This window comes from Capra hircus, chromosome 8, assembly GCF_001704415.2.
Source record: "Capra hircus breed San Clemente chromosome 8, ASM170441v1, whole genome shotgun sequence".
NCBI lineage: Eukaryota > Metazoa > Chordata > Mammalia > Artiodactyla > Bovidae > Capra > Capra hircus.
This window is the reverse complement of record NC_030815.1, coordinates 102,716,725-102,736,962: the sequence shown is the minus strand read 5'-3', so window position 1 is coordinate 102,736,962 and position 20,238 is coordinate 102,716,725.

Below are 20,238 nucleotides of genomic sequence, written 5' to 3'. Positions count from 1 at the left end.
CCCACCCCTGCCCCCAGCCTTCCCAGCTCAGTCAGATTCCTAATAATAAAGGAGTCACTTTTATTTCCTACCAGGCTCTTCCCTACTCCCCAGTGCCCTCCCATGGGCAGACTGTGTATCCTTGCTTCTGTATCTACTGGGCTTCAGGCAGGAGGTGGTGTGTGATAGGTTGTAAGGAAACAGAGGTTATAGGTCAGGCAATGGGCCTGCCAAAAGTTCTGCTTTCCACCCTGCACTTTCATGTAAAACCCTCAGCATTCGCATAGACCTTTGCAAAGCTCAGTTCCTTACACTGCCTCCCTTGATTAAGCCTTGGAGGGAGTAGCTCCAGTTTACAGATGGGGAAACGGAGTCTCTGAGATGTTAGGATGACTCTTTCAAGGCCAAATTGCTCACTTAGGAAAGGGCTGAGAGTTAGACTCAACTTCTCTGACTCCTCAGCTCTTCTGCCGCTAAGTCGCTTCTGTCGTGTCCGACTCTGTGTGGCCCCATAGACGGCAGCCCACCAGGCTCCTCCATCCGTGGGATTTTCCAGGCAAGAGTACTGGAGTGGGATGCCACTGCCTTCTCCTATGCAGGAAAGTGAAAAGTGAAAGTGAAGTCGCTCAGTCGTGTCCAACTCTTCGAGACCCCATGGACTGCAGCCCACCAGGCTCCCCTGTCCGTGGGATTTTCCAGGCAAGAGCACTGGAGTGGGTGCCACTGCCAGCTCCTCTGGCTCCTAGTTAATTGTTTTTCCTCCTTTGCTGCAGTGCTTTCTGTAAATTTTCATTTTCTCTCATCACACAGGTAGCACTATGATTGTGGGACTTTTTCTTCATTTTCAGTATTACTGTCTTCTTATTTTAAATGGGATGTCCAAATAGGCTTGAGGTTTTTCTAGGTAATGGAGATGCCACCAACCAAACTTCTCCTCTAGCTCCAGGGAAAATCTGCAGATCTGGAAAGTTCTCTTTGATCTCTCTTTGTTTGTAGTCTCAACCCTCCAAATACCACTGGTACTTTTCTTCAATTAAAAAGTAATAATCAGCTTTCACTTTTCATGCATTTATTCAAAAATTTTAATTGAACATCTACTAGATGCCAGGCTCTCTGCCCGAAATAACAGGTTCACTGTAGAAAACCTAGAGGACATAGAGAAGACAACTCAGATATCCACCAGCATTAGAACGGATAAATGAATCCGTTGTTGTTGTTGTTGTTCAGTTGCCAAGTCGCGTCCCACTCTGCGACCCCATGGACTGCAGCATGCCAAGCCTTCTTGTCCCTCTCCATCTCCCGGAATTTGCCCAAGTTCATGTCCGTTGAATCAGTGGCGCCATCCAACCATCTCATCCTCTGTCGCCCTCTTCTCCTCCTGCCTTCAACCTTTACCAGCATCAGGGTCTTCTCCAGGGAGTCAGCTGTTTGTATCAGGTGGCCAAAGTAGTGGAGCTTCAGCTTCAGCATCAGTATATGAATTGTGGTATAGACATAAAAGTTACTTCAGTACAGCATCAGAAATACACTGTCTTTAACCATATGCACTACAAGGATCCATCTGAAAAACATAATGTTGATATTTTTCAAACATTTATCAAATGTTTGAAATATTTATCAAAAAATAATGTTGATTTAAGGAAGATAAATACATTCCCACAAAGTCCATAGAGTATAATTCCATGTTTATAAATATCAAAAAATAGGAAAAACCAACTATTCTTTAAGGATGCCTACTAAGAGAGTAAAACTCTGAAAATAAAAACAAAGAGTTAATTGATAAAAAGCTGCCTGTCAAAATGCAGGAATGGCTTTGTAGAGAAAAACACTTGAGAGGTTTCTAGAGAGGAGCAATGATGATGGTGCCGTAAATGTTCACTTTACTGTTATTCCTTTTTTTTATTTTTTATTTTTTATTTTTTTTAAGGTGAGTATTTTTTTTTTAGTTTTAATAATCTTTAATTCTTACATGCGTTCCCAAACATGAACCCCCTTAAACTCTGCATTTATGTCCCATGGATTCTCCTTCATGTGTACTTTATTTCATTTTTTTAAAAAAAGGTGTAAAATTTCAGGTAATAATAAGAGGAAAATCAGCCCAATTCTAGTGTTTCCCAGGTGGTCTAGTAGTAAAGAATCTGCCTGCCAATGCAGGAGACACAAGAGACGTGGGCTCGATCCCCAGGTTAGGAAGGTACCCTGGAGTAGGAAATGGCAACCCACTCCAGCATTCTTGCCTGGAGAATTCCATGGAAAGAGCATCCTGGCAGTCTACAGTCCATGGGACCCCAAAGAGTCAGATATGACTGAGCAACTGAGCACCCCAAAATTCTACCCATGACGGTGAGCATTTTGGGTACACTCTCCTAGTCATTTTTTTCTGGGTATATATCATCTTTCCTAAGAAAAATAAGATCACACTTTAATAAAAGTTTGAGTTTTCATTTTGTTCCTTTACCAAAGATGGTTCCCCACCTATCTCCCCAGGAGCCCTCACATAAGCCTTGCACACAGCGGATGGGGGAGCTGCCGCTTTATCACGGGCAAGTACAAGGACATGAGATGGGCTTCCAGGTAGCTTACTTTGCTGTCAAACAACCAGCTTTGAGATCCCCATAAGAGACTGAGCCTCTGGTCAACAGTTTACCAGGCAACAAAACCATGGGCCACGGCCCCATTTTACAGCTGGAGAAACAGAGGACCAGCAGGGTGTAGTGGCTTTCCCAGGCGCACAGAGCAGGCAAGCCGTGGCAGATGCGACACTCACCTCTTCACCTCTCGCATCTTTCGAATCCTCACCCCCACCCCTGCTGACCCATTGTAATCCCAAAGGCCAGCTCCAGCTCTCACCAGAAATAAAAGGACTCCACCCTACACCACCCAGTCCTGCTCCTTGCAGGGAGTCACCAGGTGCTTCCCCAGCGAAGGAGCTGCGTGCAGCCACCACTCCAGGGAGGGTGCAGGGCCGGCTCCGGGCTCCGGGCCACGGCCTGGCCCCCGGCTCCCAGCACAACTGATTGCGTCATCACTCACGCCTTGTCAAGTCTTATTGCTCCAACATCCCCTAAATGACAAAGTTGGATTCATTAAGTGCAAATTCAATCAAACTTGAGAGAGAGAAAGAAAATAAAAGTGACTAGGAAGAAGAGAAATGGGAGGGCTGGTAAGCGGCTGTCGCTTTTCTTCGGAGAAGGGGCCCCAGGGCCTTTTTTGTGCTCCAGGCAACATGTCAGCAAGATCTCCCAGTGAGGCTGGCTCTGTTCAAGACCTTCTTCTGGCACCTGCTGGCCGTGAGACCTTGGGCAAGTCACATGACCTCTCTAAGCCTCAGTTTTCTCATCTGTAGATGGGGGAATATCTACCACGGGTGATTGTTTTAAGGATAAATGACACTGTGCACATTCTCAGAGCATTAAATGAAGGAAGACAGGAGTTTACTAGACCTTTCTGCTGCTGAGACATCAAATTGCCTAAAATAGAAATAAGTATAGGGATTCCTAGATAGCTTGGGGGTTGGCTTGCAGATGTGCAAGAAACTTTGGATTGCAGAATAGAGAGTTAGAATCGCCCTTAGACTGGGTTCTCAGAACTGTGAGACTGTGATGACTAAGATGAAATGCCTTTCAGATCAGGACCCTGTACACACACACACATCACACACACACACACAGACACCATACAGACACACAGAGACACGCGCCCAATAAGGACACAAGATTTTCATACCTGTCTGTGTGCGTATAAAAGTGAAACAAGTAAAAATAAAAAACAATGTTTAGCTGTACTGTGGCAGACATATGCTAGCATTTAAAATAATTCTTTTCTTTTACAATTAAATACCCACTATATTGAGCTACTGATAAGGGCATGACCTACTAATAAGGGCATCAGTCAAGGTCACATAAAGAGCTCTTGGTGATATCAGAGCTAAAACCATATCTCTCAGCCTCTACTCCATCCACGGTGCTTTCCACCACTTCTCCAGTGTCCAGCTTAGGCGGAGTGAGTCCTTATCCCAGTGAGTACAGCCCAGGAAGCAGTGGGAGGTGGCCCAATGGTGTTGGGAATCAGTAAATACAATAAAACTCATGAGAAAAGCCTCACATATGCGTTTATACCCAGTGCGTGCTCAGTCATTTCAATCGTGTCCGACTCTTTGCGGCCCTATGGACCGTAGCCACCAGGCTCCCCTGTCTATGGGGATTCTCCAGGCAAGAATACTGGAGTGGGTTGCATCACTTTCTCCAGGGAATTTCCAGGGTATCTTTCCAACCCAGGGATTGGAACCCGCGTCTCTTGTATCTCCTGCACTGGCCAGCAGGTTCTTTACCACTAGCGCCAGCTGGGAAGCCCTTTGTACCCAGTAGGAATCACTGTAAATAGAGGTTGAATGAAGGCAGACGTTCAGATACCCACCAACCTGGGGTCTGATCCAGGCTCTGCCGTTGTGTTAAGATGGGTTCTTGAAAGTGGTGCTTCTGTCCTCTCGGTGTCACTTTTCCTTTTTAGACGTTTGTATGGAGTGAGGGTGGAGAAGGAAATGGCAACCCACTCCATCTGTTCTTGCCTGGAGAATCCCAGGGACGGGGGAGTCTGGTGGGCTGCCGTCTGTGGGGTCGCACAGAGTCGGACACGACTGAAGCGACTTAGCAGCAGCAGCAGCAGCATGCAGTGAGGGACTAAGGTTTCACGACCTAAAGAGGAAAGGTTAGTAGGACCCTCCTTCAGGCATCCCGCAGGCGGCTTTGAAGCACTGCCACCTACTGGTCACTCCCTCTCATTACACCCCATCCCTTCCCCGGGGCTCCTGCCTTGGTGGTAACCCCTTACACGCTTAGTCTGTTCTAGGGTTCATCGCATTCTGCCTCATGTCTGCAAGTTCTTTGAATCCTCAGAAAAATCCTGTGAGAAAAATATATATCCTTATATCCTTCCTACATATGAGGAATTTGGGGACCAGAAAGGTTCAGTGATTTATTCAAGGACACACAGGAATTTCACACATTGGATGCCCTGAGTCCCGGTCCAGTGCCAAGTAACAAACCCCCTCAGGCTGATTAGCTAAAGGTGGAAGAGAGGAGCAGGAGTGCAGACCTCTGACTCATCAGAGAGGAGAGGATGGGAGAGCTTCTATGGGCCGTGCCAGGAAACATTGTCCAGTGTAGCACATTGCAGATCGGCCAGCCAGGGGTTTGGGGCACTGCAGAAACCTAGATGGAGGAGGGATTCTGAACAGTGATGTCATCTGGTTCCATTCCGCATGAAGGGGTTTGGGAAAGTGACAATGACCGGTTAACTTGGGCCTGGGCACACCAGACAGCTCAAATGTCCACCTAAGACTCTGGCAGAATCTGATTTCATTTCCTTTCACATGCAATAAGCAGAGAAGGGATGGCTAAGAGGCTGGTTCTAGCACCATACTCCCTCAGTTCAAATCCCACCTCTGCTATTTTACTGGCTGGAAACTTGAGCGAAGTACTCAAGCTCCAGGTAAGATGGGGAATCTTAATTTCTTCATTTGTAAAATGGCAATACCAACTGAACTTTATCTCACTGGCTGTTGTGTGAATTTAAGGAGCTAACGTATATTAAGCATTAGAGAGTATCTGGAACATGGGAGGTCCTGTCACGTGTGCGTGCTCAGTCACGTCCAGCTCTTTGTGACCCCGTGAACTGTAGCCCACCAGGCTCCTCTGTCCATGGCATTTTCCACGCAAGAATACTGGAGTGGGTTGCCATTTCCTGCTCCAGGAGATCTTCCCGACCCAGGGATCCAACCCTAGTCTCTTGAATCTCTTGCATTGGCAGGTGGATTCTTTACCACTGTGCCACCTGGGCAGCCCAGGTAGGTACTGAGTAAATATTAAATAGTTTGATGAGTTGAGAGGAGGAGGTGGGGTTATACCAACCTGGATGAAAAATTCTAACTTTGTCACTGACTCCTTTCACAGCCTTGAACAATCCTTTCCCTCTCTGGGCCTTCCCAACTCAGGCGATGGGACCACCCCGCTCCACTGTTCTCTGACTCTGTGACTGCTGTGTGGTGAAAGCCCACAGTCAAGGTCATCTGGGTGGTGTTCAGTGGTCTGTAGAGGGGCGGCTGAGAGGGCGGTGTACTGGAACACATCTGCTGTCTTGGCTGGAACTGTGTTCTTCTATTCTTCCCCCTTGGAACTATTTAATGCATCAAGGTCAAGCAAGCGGGACTACAAATCAATTTAAACAAAAGCTCTGAGGCAGATACCCTTGAACTCCGGTGACTTAAAATAGCCTCGTCGTCATCGTTAGCCAAACACCCAGTACCTGAGTTCACTTAGCCTGTCATCACCAGCTAATAAACTGTCCTCCTCATGGAAACCAACCAAAATGAAACCTTTGAATCAAAGTGGATGTGAGAGTGGCTTGGATGAATAGAGTTGCATCTGCCTCCCGCTCTGTTCCCGGGACAGCTAAAGCGGTAGATGCATTCTTAGGGAAATGAATATCTTATTCTAATATCAGGGGAGACCAGCCCAGTCGTCTTAATAATGACCCTGGCTGCTCTGTGAGTAGCCAGGCATAGCATAGCCTTTTTTGTGGAAGGCCTCCAAGTTCTGCCTTAGACACTGGGATGGAATTGCTTGAAGAGGGTTGGTGGGGGAGAGGTGGGGGAGTTGGGAGTATTTATTCGAAAAGGAAAGAAAACTCACGCTTAGCACTTATTGTGTGCCTAGCACTGTACTAAGAGTTTTAGATTCAATGCATCATTTCTTCTCCATAATGACCCTGTATGGTGGATGTTTTGAAACCAGTTTTAAAAATAACAGCCTTATTGAGATATAATTCACATATATCTGTATTAGGGTTCTCCAGAGAAACAGAATCAATAGGAGGCATTTGTGTGTGTGTGTGTGTGTGTGTGTGTGTGTGTGTGTTCAGTTGCTCAGTCATGTTCTGACTCTTTGTGACCCCATGAACTGCAGCCCACCAAGCTACTCTATCCATTGAAATTTCCAGGCAAGAATACTGGACTGGGTTGCCATTTTCTGCTCCAGGGGATCTTTGCAACCCAGGGATCAAACCCATGTCTCTTGCATCTCCTGCATTGGCAGGAAATTCTTTACCACTAGCACTACCTGGAGAGCCCCTAGACATATATACATACATACATATATACATATACATATATATATATATATTCTAAGTGAAATATAAAAAAGATTTATTATAAGGAATTGCCTCCCATGATTATAGAGGTTAAAAAGCCCCACAATCTGCCATTTGTAAGCTGGAAACACAAGAATGTCCATGGTGTAGTTCTAGGTCAAGTCCACAGGTCTGAGAACCAAGTACACCAATGGTTTAAGTCCAAGGGCAAGAGAAGTTGGGCAGAGAGAATTCAGCCTTCTGCCTTTTTGCTCTATTCAGGCCCTCAGTGAGTTGGACGATACCCACCCACACTGGGGAGGGCAATCTGCGTCACTGAGTCCAACAATTCAAATGCTAATCTTTTCCAGAAACACTCTCAGAGACCTGCCCGAAATAACGTTTAACAAATGATCTGGGTCTCTCCTGTCCTCTAGTCAAGTTGACACATAAATGTAACCATCACACCATCACTTCACCTTTTAAAGTATCCGAATCAGTGGTTTCAGTCTATTTACCAAGTTTTGCAACCATACCATTATCTAATTTCAGAGCCCTTCATCATCCCACAGAGAAACTGCTCCCTGCCCCCAGCCCCTGAAAACCACTAATCTACTTTCTGTCTGTAGAGACCTGTCAGATCTAGACATTTCAAATCAATGGGACCATATAGTATGTGGACTTTAGTGACTGATTCTCTTACTCAGCATGACATCTGCAAAGTTCATCCATGTTGCTGTATGTATCAATACTCCATTCCTTTTTATGGCAGAATGACATTCGATCGTACAGATACAACACATCCTGCTTATCTGATTTGCAGTTGACGGACACTTGGGCAGTTTCCACTTTTTTGGACCGTATGAATAATGCTGTTATGAACACTCATGTACGCATTTTTGGATGGATATATGTTTTCAATTCTTTGAAATTAGGAGAGGAATTGCTGGGGCATATGGTAACTCTATGTTTAACCCTTTGAAGAACTTCCATACTGTTTTCTAAAGTGACTGCACCATTTTTCCTTCCAGTTCCAACTTCTTCCCATCTTTATCAGTGTTTGTTGTTATCCATCTCTTTGGTTATGGCCATCCTAGTGGGTGTGAAGTGGTATCTCACTGTGGCTTTTTATTTGCATTTCCTAATGACTAATGATGTTGAGCATCTTTATGTGCTCACTGGTTATTTGTCTGCCTTCTTTTGAAGACAGACACATTTGAGAAATGTATACTCAAAGCTTTCAACGTCTGATTTACAAATCCAATTTTAATTGATTATTATTATTATTATTATTGAACTGTAAGAATTCTTTATATATTCTGTATACAATTCCCTTATCAGCTATATGATTTGTAAATATTCCCTTCCTTTCTCTTTGCAACTTTCTTGATAATGTAGTTGCAAATCAACTTAAATTTAGTATAACTGATTTACAATACTGTGTTCGTTTCACCTGTGCGGCAGAGTGATTCAGATATGTATGCATATATGTGAGCTGTGCTGCACTTAGTCCCTCAGTCATGTCCGCTGTTTGCGACCTGGTGGACTGTAGCCCTCTAGGCTCCTCTGTCCATGGGGATTCTCCAGGCAAGAATACTGAAGTGGGTACTCTATCCCTTCTCCAGGGGATTTTTCCAAGCCAGGAATTGAACCAGGGTCTCCTGCATTGCAGGTGGATTCTTTACCAGCTAAGCTTCCAGGGAAGCTTGTATGTGTGTATACATATATATACACACACACATATATTGTTGTTGTTGTTGTTCGTTGCTAAGTCGTGTCTGACTCTCTGCGACCCCATGGACTGCAGCAGAACAGGCCTCCCTGTCTTTCACCCTCTCCTGGAGTTTGCTCAAACTCATGCCCATTGAGTCGGTGATGCCATCCAGCCATTTCACTCACTGTCACCCCATTCTCCTCCTGCCCTCAACTTTTCCCAGCATCAGGGTCTTCTCTAATGAGTCAGCTCTTCATATCAGGTGGCCACCCTATTGGAGCTTCAGCTTCAGCACCAGTCTTTCCAATGAATATTTAGGGTTGGTTTCCTTCAGGATATATAGATACAAACACATATATATGTATCTTCTTTTTATGTTCTTTTCCATGATATTACAAGATATTGAATACAGTGCCCGGTGCAATGCAGTAAAGCTTGTGGTTTATTTTTTTTATATATAAATGTGTATCTGTTAATCCTAATTGATACTTCCTGCTTCCCCTTTGGAAACCATAATTTTGTTTTCTATGTCTGTGAGTCTGTTTCTCTTTTGTAAATAAGTTCATTTGTATTTTTTTTAGAGTCCACACAGAAGTGATGGCCTTCCCTGCTGGCTGGCAAAGCATCCGCGTGCAATGCAGGAGACCTGGGTTCTCTCCCTGGGTTGGGAAGATCTCCTGGAGAAGGGAACTGCTACCCACTCCAGTATTCTGGCTGGAGAGTGCTATGGTACAGTCCATGGGGTCACAAAGAGTCAGACACGACTGAGAGACTTTCACTTCACTTCAGAAGTGATATCATATATTTGTCTCTTTCGTCCTTAGTTTTATTCTAGGTATTTTGTTCCTTTTAACGTGATTGTAAATGGTATTGTTTCCTAATTTCCTTTCTTGATAGATCATTGTCAGTGCACAGAAATGCAATAGACTTCTGTATATTAATTTTGTATCTTGCAAGTTTACTAAATTCATTGATGAGCTCTAGCAGTTTTTTGGTGACATCTTTAAGATTTTCTAAGTATAATATACAGTCATCTGCAGAAAGTGAATTCCTTTTATTTCTTTTTCTTGCCTGGTTGCTGTGGCTAAGACCTCCAGTTCAGTTCAGTTCAGTCGCTCAGTCGTGTCCGACTCTTTGCAACCCCATGAATCGCAGCACGCCAGGCCTCCCTGTCCATCACCAACTCCCGGAGTTCACTCAGACTCATGTCCATCGAGTCAGTGATGCCATCCAGCCATCTCATCCTCTGTCAGCCCCTTCTCCTCCTGCCCCCAATCCCTCCCAGCATCAGAGTCTTTTCCAATGAGTCAACTCTTCACATGAGGTGTCCAAAGTACTGGAGTTTCAGCTTTGGCATCATTCCTTCCAAAGAAATCCCAGGGCTGATCTCCTTTAGAATGGACTGGTTGGATCTCCTTGCAGTCCAGGGAACTCTCAAGAGTCTTCTCCAACACCACAGTTCAAAAGCATCAGTTCTTCGGCGCTCAGCCTTCTTCACAGTCCAACTCTCACATCCATACATGACCACAGGAAAAACCGTAGCCTTGACTAGACAGACCTTAGTCAGCAAAGTAATGTCTCTGCTTTTGAATATGCTATCTAGGTTGGTCATAACTTTTCTTCCAAGGAGTAAGCATCTTTTAATTTCATGGCTGCAATCACCATCTGCAGTGATTCTGGAGCCCCCAAAAATAAACTCTGACACTGTTTCCACATCTATTTCCCAATAGCATGTTAAGTGGAAGTGGTAAGAGTGGGCATCTTTATCTTTTCTTGATCTTAGAGGAAAAGCTTTCAGCTTTTCACTATTGAGTATGATGTGAACTGTGAGCTTACTATATATGGCCTTTATTATGTTGAAGTATGTTCCTTCCGTACCCATCTTGTGGATAGTTTTTCTTATAAATGGATGTTAGTTTGTTAGTATAGTGATTTGTGGATATTGAACCATCCTTCCACCTCTGGGGAAAATCTTACTTGGCTTATAAATCCCATATTTAGATTTATGATCCACTGTCAGTTAATTTTTGAATAATGTGTGAGGTAAGGGTCCAACTTCATTCTCTTCCATGTGGATATATTGTTGTTCCAGAGCCATTTATTGAAAAGACTATTCTTTCCCCATTTCATTGTCTTGACACCCTTGTTAAAAACAGTTGGCCATAGATGCATGGATTTATTTCTGCACTGTTAATTTTATGCCATTGATAATATATGTTTATCCTTTTGCCAAGGCCATACTATCTTGATTACCATAGCTTCATAGAAAGTTTTGAGATTGAGAAGTTGATGTAAATTCTCCATCTTTATTTTTCTTTTTCAATATTGGCTATTCTTAGTCCCTTGCATGTCCATGTGAATTTTAGAATCAGCTTATCAATGTCTGAAAAAAAGTATTGGGAATTTACAGAGAATGCATTCAACTTGTAGATCAGTTTGAGTGAGTACTGCCATTTTATCATTAAGTATTCCATGAACACAGGATGTCTAAATTTATTTCGGTCTTCTTTAAATTATTTCATCAAGTTTTGTAGTTTTTGTGTACAAGCCTTGTACTTCTTGTTAAATTTATTCCTGAGTATTTTATTTTTTGAAGCCATTATAAATGCAATTGCTTTTCTAATTTCCTTTTTAGATTGTTCGCTGCAAGTGTATGGAGATACAATTGATTTTTGTACATTCATCTTGTATATTAATCCTGCAACATTGCTGTTGATACTAATTTACAGATGAAAGAAGAGAACCAGATAAAGTGGGTGGTCGCCTTGAGACTACATCGCTGTTTGTCTTCACAAATCTCCCTTTCTTTGCAGAACCATTCTTTCCGCTACAAGGAAACCCTGCTTAGCCTATGTAGTGGGCTCCTTCCTCTCCCTCTCCCCAGGGGTAAGCCACAGCCATCCTTGCCCACCACTGTGAAACCTGCTGAGGAATGAAGTCGATAGAGAGGCAGACAATTCTGTCATCACTGAACATCTGAATCCAGTCATCCCTAAAGCGAGGACCACTACAGTGTTTAGATACTTCAGCTAATATTTCTTTAAGGCTTAAGCTCATTTGCATTGGGTTTTTGACTCATGTCAATTTCTTTTGGTTCAAAAATTTTGACTGACGCAGCTGGTAAAGGTCAGTGTATGGGTCTGAAACCACAACTATATGATTCCAAAGTTGTGCTCACTCCACTGTGCACGCATGCGTGCAGTCGCTCAGTCGTGTCCAGCTCTGCAACCCCCACGGACTTAGCCTGCGAGCCTCCTCTGTCCGTGGAATTTCCCAGACAAGAATACTGCCGCGGGCTGCCGTTTCCTACTCCAGGGGATCTTCCCGACCCAGGGATCGTCCCTGCATCTCCCGTGTCACCTGTGTTGGTGGGGATATTCTTTACCACTGGGCCACCTATCCCTGCATTAACCCTTCCTAACACTCAGACCGGTTGGGTGGATGTTTGAGTGGCATCTAGAGAGAAGTGGAGCTTGCTAGGTAAGCAACAGGGAATCTGGAATTCAAGACCTCTGGGACCTCTGGTGGAAGGAAAGTCTCAGCAGACGAGGCACAAGGAGAGCCGAGGTCAAAAGCAGACCCCGACTCTTCCTGCCTGTGGGGTCGTGACCAATCCCAATCTGTCTGAGGCATGGTTTTCTGTGTTGGGACATCCTTTTCTCACTGTTTTTCAGGCCCATCCTGGGTATATCAGCCCCAGAAGAAATCATGACAGCTCCTGAAATGCCCATTATCTCGTTGAATTCCCAGGAAACTTCTGAGAGTCAGGAGGGTGAGATGATCCTGGTCATTGTGGACATGGGGGAACTGAGGCTAGGCAGCATTCAATGACTTGTTTAAAGAGTCCCAACTCCTGAAAGACTGGGTAGAACCCAGTTTTTGTGCCTAATATTCTCATTGTAAACCTGGGGAAGCAGCCGTGCCTCCCTGGGATTTGCCTGGGGCCTGAGATTTCCCATAATCCAATTAATAAATTGTCCAAGATGGAGGGCCAGCTCCCAATTAGTTCTCCTCCCTCCCTGGTGTCTCTCTGAGTGTGGTGGGTAGCAAGTCCCTGGAAAGGGAAGAGAAGCCCCCACCTTGCTTCTCTCTCCTTGGGAATCAGGGGTCTAGAAATTAGCTGATTCTTGATAAGCCCTAATTATAAATTAGGTCTTATTATCTGTGGCTCCTGAAACTACACTGGATGAATTAAAACTCTAGGAAAAGGAATATTTCAATTAACCATATGAACTCAGGTAATTGCTTACCCAGGAAAAGCCCTTACGAACGAGTCCTGGAGCAGTTATGAGGACATCAGAGGGGGAAGGCAGGATCCAAAGCCTGCCTGGTCTGCGTGAGACGGAAATGAGGGGTGGGCCCCTCCGGCACTGCTGCTTTCTGAGGACACAGTCCTCAGAAATGCAGGAGTCGTGGGTGCATCGTCGCCAGCACCTTAGTCTTGGAACCAGAGGACCAAGGTTGAAGGCCTCTCTCTGCCATCTACTGCTCCAGAGACTCTGTACCTCAGTTTCCTCACCCTAAAATGTGCAGGTCAGATGAGATGAAGGATATGAAAGGGTTTTAGCAACAAGAAAGTGTGGTTTGCACATCAGACATTGTGGTTTTGGTGCAATTAGACGCTCTTAAAAGCAGAAGAGAGAATATGGAAGAAAGGAATGGAAAACTCTTGTCTTAACTGACTTCAAGACGTAGGAAAGGGTGGTGGTTTGAAAACAAATCTGACCTCTGTTGTCATTCATTCATTCATCCCAGAAACACTTCACAGATGCTTACCACATGCCTGCCACTCAGCTGGGCAGCTTAGGGCACAAACTGTGGAGAAGCACAGTCAGTGGTGCTGGTGCTAGTGGGTCAGATGGTAAAGAATCTGCCTGCAATGTGGGAGACCCGGGTTTGATCCCTGGGTTGGGAAGATCCCCTGGAGAAGGGAATAGCAACCCACTCCAGTATTCTTGCCTGGGGAATTCCATGGGCAGAGGAGCCTGGCGGGCTACAGTCCACGGGGTCGCAAAGAGTCAAACATGACTGAGCAACTTACATGGTTTAGTGGGAGAAGGATGGGAAAGCAAATAGGCAGAACACTCCTCAGGGACAAGGCCTTCCAGCACTGCCCTCCGTGGGGATGTACTGAATGAGGGACACCAATGCCCATGATTGACCTTAAACAAAGGTCAGCATTGGGTCATGGCGATTTTCCTCCAAATGAACCCTACTTCCCCTTGCAGTTTATACTTTCAGCCAGGAGCCCACTGAGGGTCCTAAACTTTCCCCAGGGAGCTCCAGGAACCTGAGGTAGTTCTAAGACATCCTGACATCTGCTCAGATCTTATTCCTGATGTGCAGAGGGAAGAGATGTTAATCCTGTGCAAGGTCATTTCTTGCAGTAAACATGGAAGAGACTTAGTCCGCTGAGTCCTTCTGGCTCTTCTCTCGCCTTGGGGAAGCAAATCAGAAGAGCAACAGGTCTGAAGTTAACAATTCAAGACAACTCAGTGTCATAATTCTGAAGTATATGCAATGACCCAGAAAACCCCATCCTGTGGCCAGGCCTGCAGGAATAGTGACTGGAAATAAGCAGAATGAATGAATCAGCTCTCAGGAGCACACTGTTAGCAGACAGGTGAAATCCTGTCGATTGGTGATAAATTTCCCATACAGCCTTCCTTGCTGGTCATGCTTCTGTGCAGGTCTCATCCACAAATCTCTGTAACTTTACAAATACAAATCCCTTCTTTGATGTTGGAGTCCCCTCTACATGCCAGCAGTTTACAAGCTATGCTTGAATATCACCAACAATGGGGGACTCACTACCTCAAAAAACAAGTTGGGTGTATTGCCAGATGACTGTAATCACCATAAAGTTCTTCTCTGTAATGGACTGAAATCTGACCCTCTCAGAATATGTGGGCGAGGTAATAGGGCCAGGACTGAGGCTGGATGCAGGTAGGAAAGTCCTTCTCATCCAAGGAAGGTAGGAAAGTGCTTCTCATCCTTCCTCTTATTTGCTGGTGCAACCAAACATTTAATTATAAAAGCTTCTCCAAGGCAATAGATGTTAAAAATTGAGATGAATACATTCATTTTAGCCAATAGCACAAACTGCTATTACTCTGAAAGTCCCAATTCATCACTGAATATTGTAACGGAACATTAACACTTGCATAACGACCTCAAGACTTGTCTTGCATGCACAATCAGTGTGCCCTGCCTGGACTCCTTTACACCCAGGAAAGAAAAAAAAAAAAACAAAACTCAGATGCTCTCAGAAAATTACCAGCGGAAACATTGACAGACCCTTAATTACGATAGCTCACCATATGCGGCATGAGGCCACAGCTCAATTCCTCGTCGTCCCAACCACATGACCCAACCCCGAAGAACATCCGGGTACCTTGGAGACAAAGAGACTCCAGTAGATCCCACTGCCCCTGATTCAAACCCTTCAGTGGCTCCCATTGTCCTTCGATAAAATCCCAAGTCCCGACAGAGCCCCACACCCTGGTTCAGTCCAACCTAGCTCTTCAGCCACCTCCCCGCTTCCAGCCCCACACGTCCCTTCCTGCCAACATGGACTATCTTCTCCATCTCACCACTTGACCTTTGCCTCATTTCACTCAACCAGGCTAGTGTCAAGCCCTGTTCTGTGGACTTCATCTCGATTTAATTCTCCAGCAGCATTCTGGTTGGCAGCTGTTATAATGATCTCTATTTCACAGTGGGGGAAACTGAGGCCTGGAAGGCAAAGTGACTTATCCAAGGCCATACCACCAGCAAGCATCAGTGCTGGGACTTGAACATGCTACACTGGTTCCAGAAGCTGGGAACTACCACACTCCATTCCACATCCAGCCTCTCAAACTCGCCTTCCTCCTAAGGAAGGCCCCCGGCGCCCCCAGGCATAGACAAGGATGAGCCTGGCACTTGGGTTTCTTCTCTGCCCCTTCGTAGTCATGTGACCTGGACAAATCACCCCTTCTTAATGCCCCAGTTTACCACTGTGATGTGGACAGTAATTCCTACTTCTTAAGGTTGTTATGAGAATTTAGTGATCTTGGGTATAAATATTTAGAATGGTCCATGGCAATATACGCTGTGTGTTATTCACTCAATTGTGTAAGACTCTTTACAACCCCATGGGCCCTCCAGGCTCCTCTGTCCATGGGATTCTCTAGGCGAGAACACTGGAGTGGGTTGCCAGTTCCTTCTCCAGGGGATCTTCCCAACTCAGGAATTGAACCTGGGTCTCCCACATTGCAGGCAGATTTTTCACCATCTGAGGCACCAGGGAAGCCCAAGGCAATATATAACTAGTGGTTATTCATTATCACAGCGATATTATTGATGGGTGTGAAGACCCTCTGTAAGCTCTACAGTACTGTCAAACATGACCACAAAACCATTCAGCTTGGCTGGAAGTTGGGATGCCTGACTCCCTGGTTGGCCTGGGACTGTCCCGATTTTAGCACTGAAAGTCTCACGTCCCTGACAGCCCCTCACTCCCAAGCAAAGCAGGCCAGCTGACAACAGTACAGGCCCTGCCCCTTTCTAGCTCTGTGACTGGGCGGGTCACCTGACCTCTCAGAGCCTCAGCTTTCTCACCTGCAAAATGGGGATAACGTTCTAAGTCTGTAGTCTGAGCCAGCAGCATCGGTATGGCCTGGGAACTTGCTGGAAATGCAAATTCTGCAGTCCTAGAGAAGAAGAGACTCCAGTAGATCCCATTGCCCCTGATTGAAAGCCTTGAATGGCTCCCATTGCCCTTGGATAAAATCCCAAGTCCTGACAGAGGCCCGCAGACCGTGTGGTGCAGTCCCAACCTAGCTCTTCCGCCTCCTTCCTGCCCCACACTTTCCTTGCTGCCACCTGGACTCTCTGCTAAATGAATCAGAAACTCGGGGGTTATTTTACAAACCCTCCTGGTGAATCTCATGCCTTCTAAAGGGTAAGAGTCATTGATATAAAGTATCTCGCAATAGGCAGAAGGTCGAATCAGACCAGGTGAGCACTTGGGATGTCACAAGCACCCCATGCATGGCTGGTGACCATCACCACCAGCATTACAAGACAGGTGGTGGAGTCATGTCGGGGAGGAATGTGGGGTGAATTGTAGGATCCTTGGGGCCCCAGATTTCTTCCTAACCAGGGAAGAAATTAGTCTGGATTTTGCAATCTGAATACTGGGTCAAGTTCCTGCCTTTACAATGGTCCGTTCTCTCACTCCCATTTGGAAATGATGAAGGGTGTTTGTGGACCCATGGCCATCTGGGTGATGGTTGGTTCTCCTGAGCCCTATTTCTGCTCTGTGCACTAAGAAAGTGAAAGTGATGATTGCTTAGTTGGGTCAGACTCTTTGCGAGCCCATGGACTGTAGTCTGCCAGGCTCCTCTGTCCATGGGATTCTCCAGGCAAGAATACTAGAGTGGGTAGCTATTTCCTTCTCCAGGGGATCTTCCTGACCCATGGATCAAACCCGGGTCTCCTGCATTGCAGGCAGATTCTTTACCATCTGAGCTACAAGGTGGGCCCAATAATAAAGATGACAACTACCATTTTTGGAGCTGAACTATGTGCCAGGTGCTGCGTAGTCACCTGGGTCCTGGGCCTGTTTCTATCCACCATAGCATCTCCTTGCCCAGCACAGTGCCTGACATCAAATTAGTGCTGAACATGTAAGTTGTTAAATAAGTGATTGAATATTCTGAGTGCATAACACATGTCATCTTGTTTAATTCTTACGATACCTCCATGAGAAGCTGCCTGACTCCTGCCCAGATGACACATTTCGTGGCTCCCTCTTCAGACCTCCCAAGGCTGACCTTGCCTTGCCATTGCTTACGCACATGTCCAGCTTAGTCTCTTCAAGATGACCTGTTTATCAATACAATAGTATCCTTGGTGAAAATTTGGTGAATGGACTGGAGACTCTAAGAATGAGCCAGAGTCCTGGTCAGGAGGAGCCAGAAGTGAGTCCTCACCCACTGACTTTACTAAAGGGACGGGGGATTGAAATCAGACAAATCAGGAGGAGGGCATGAGACAGCCAGCTCCCAAGCTCAGCCTAGGATGCTCTCAAAACCCACAATATGCCCAATGTAACTGGGTATACCTTTTGGACTTGGCTTTTCCAGAAGACATCAGAGCTGAGGACAAAATTGGCTTTCTCGGCTAACACTCCATTCCCTTATTGTGCTCCTGGTAATATACTGCTTCACCCATGACTTTTTAAAACAATGAAAATGGAAAATTAAAGGGCCCAGCTGCAAGGAGAAAGATGAATGATTGGGACTGCTAAATTTGATTTAATATTCATTTCTAAGTAAATAAGGGAGTGTTGACCTTACCCAGAGCACCCTGAATACAAATTCCTCTTCTTTCCCAAGACTTCAAGGAGCAGAATGGTTGAACAGGCCCCATCAGCCCTTGATTGGTTGAAAAGTTTTCCAATTTGTAAACAAATATATTTAGAAAAATATCCCCCACCACCATCCCAGTGGGAGAACTAAGTCAAATTCCTTTTGTCCACAAACTCTTTTCAGACATAATTTTCCTTGAATTTCCAAAACCAAACTCTTAACCTTGGCTATCAAGATAGAATAGCTATAAAGGGACTTGACTGTTAATGATGAAAACTCCCAGCCTCACCATCCTTGGGGAAGTTGGATTTGCCAGCATCGCTTTTCCCTTGTGACACAGTTGTTACCATATACGCATTTCTTATCTTTCTAGATTGTCAGCCCCTTGAAGGAAGAGCCCATTAAAACAGTCATCTTTTACTCTTCCTATTCCCTGGTGCTGCCTGAGTCCCATAAGCACATAATAGTCCCTTGGTGAGTAGGGTGGTCGTGAGGGTTAAATGAGAAAGTCTACCCCAGGCCCCTGGCAAAGGCAGATTAGCTTGTATTTGCTTGGTGATGGGAAGAGTTAGAATGACCAACTATCCTGGTTTGTCTGGGTCTGAGAGGGTTCCGGGATGGAAGTCTGAGTAAATCAAGATGGGTTGGTCATCCTGGGGTGGTGTTGACTCTTGAAGGAGGATGACTTGTCAGGCAAGGTGCTGGGTAATCTGAGTGGATTACCCACTGAAATCTCACAACGGCCTTGTGAGCCAGTTATGATTATTCTCATTTTACAGAGTTATAAATTAAAGCCTTAGGTCATATCCCTTCAGCTGATAGCTCCTTTTCCTACCAAACACTGACTCTTAAACAAATGCAATACTTAATTTTTGCTTATTGCACTGTGACACATTGAATGGTTCTCTTTCTCACGCTTCTTTCTTCTCTCTGCATCCACTTTTGCTATTGACCTTAGGTTGGCCGTGTGAGTTGAGATTAGCCATGTGGCTTGCTTTGGTCAATAACATGAGGACAGAAGTGACAGTGTACCAGAGCCAATCTCAGCACTCCTTTCCATGCTTCAATTCACTCTTGAGCCTCTAAAACCTCTATGAGAAGGTCAAGCTCCAGCCAACCATCTGGTCCAAGGAGGCTGAGAAATGTAAGGAGCAGAGCTGCCTAGCTGAGTCACATATCTGTCTTGAAAGCAGAGGCGCCCAGACAAGTCCAGCTGACCAGCAGATGAGTAAGTGATAACATTTCATTGGTTTTAGGCTCTTGAGTTTTGAGGTTTGTCACACAGCAATAGCTGGCTGTTGCAAGCAATAGCTAGCAATAGCAAGCTATCCTCCAACTTGCCATAATCATATGGATGAGTAGGTTACTCTTCTCTCCAGGGGTATTTCTGAAGCTTTAGAAGAAGGGAAGAGGAAGGAGGGAGCTCACTGCGTGCCTCGTGCAGCAGTGCTCAGTGTTGTCAGATAGCCAATTGTTTGGGTCACGTTACAAGGAATCTGGTTGAGTTGACCCTGAAGCCATCTCAGGCCTCCCTCTTCCTGGGAACAAGGACTTCAGACCCACAAGGCAGTTCTCAGGGAGACAGCGTTAACAGAGGGGCACTATTTGGTGGTCTTCCCCCGGCTTCATTTTCCATATACACCAGGGGGCATAGTGGCAAGGGCCAGACAGTGAGAGGCAGGAGACTGGAATCCCACTCAGCACTGCCAGGAGCATGTGAGCCCCACCAGGAGCGTGCAGCAGCCCTGTGTAAGGTGGTTTTGCATAAAGATTCTAGAGTCAGACCCTGTTTATATCCTGCTGCCCACCTTGTGAGCTATGTGACCTCGGGAGAGCTGCTTCCCCTCCCTGACCTTAATTCCCCTCTCTGTAAGAGAGTCATTGAATAACTTGGATGCAATAAAGTATGGCCTGAGCCTGGTTCAGGGAGGCCCTCAACCAGCAGTGTTTGTTATTACTAATACGGTCCAACTGGTTCATCTTCTGAAATCAGTCATCTCAAAAGAGCAATCAGTTACTTTCCACAGAGTAAATATTTTTTCTTCTTCCACATCACTTCAAGCA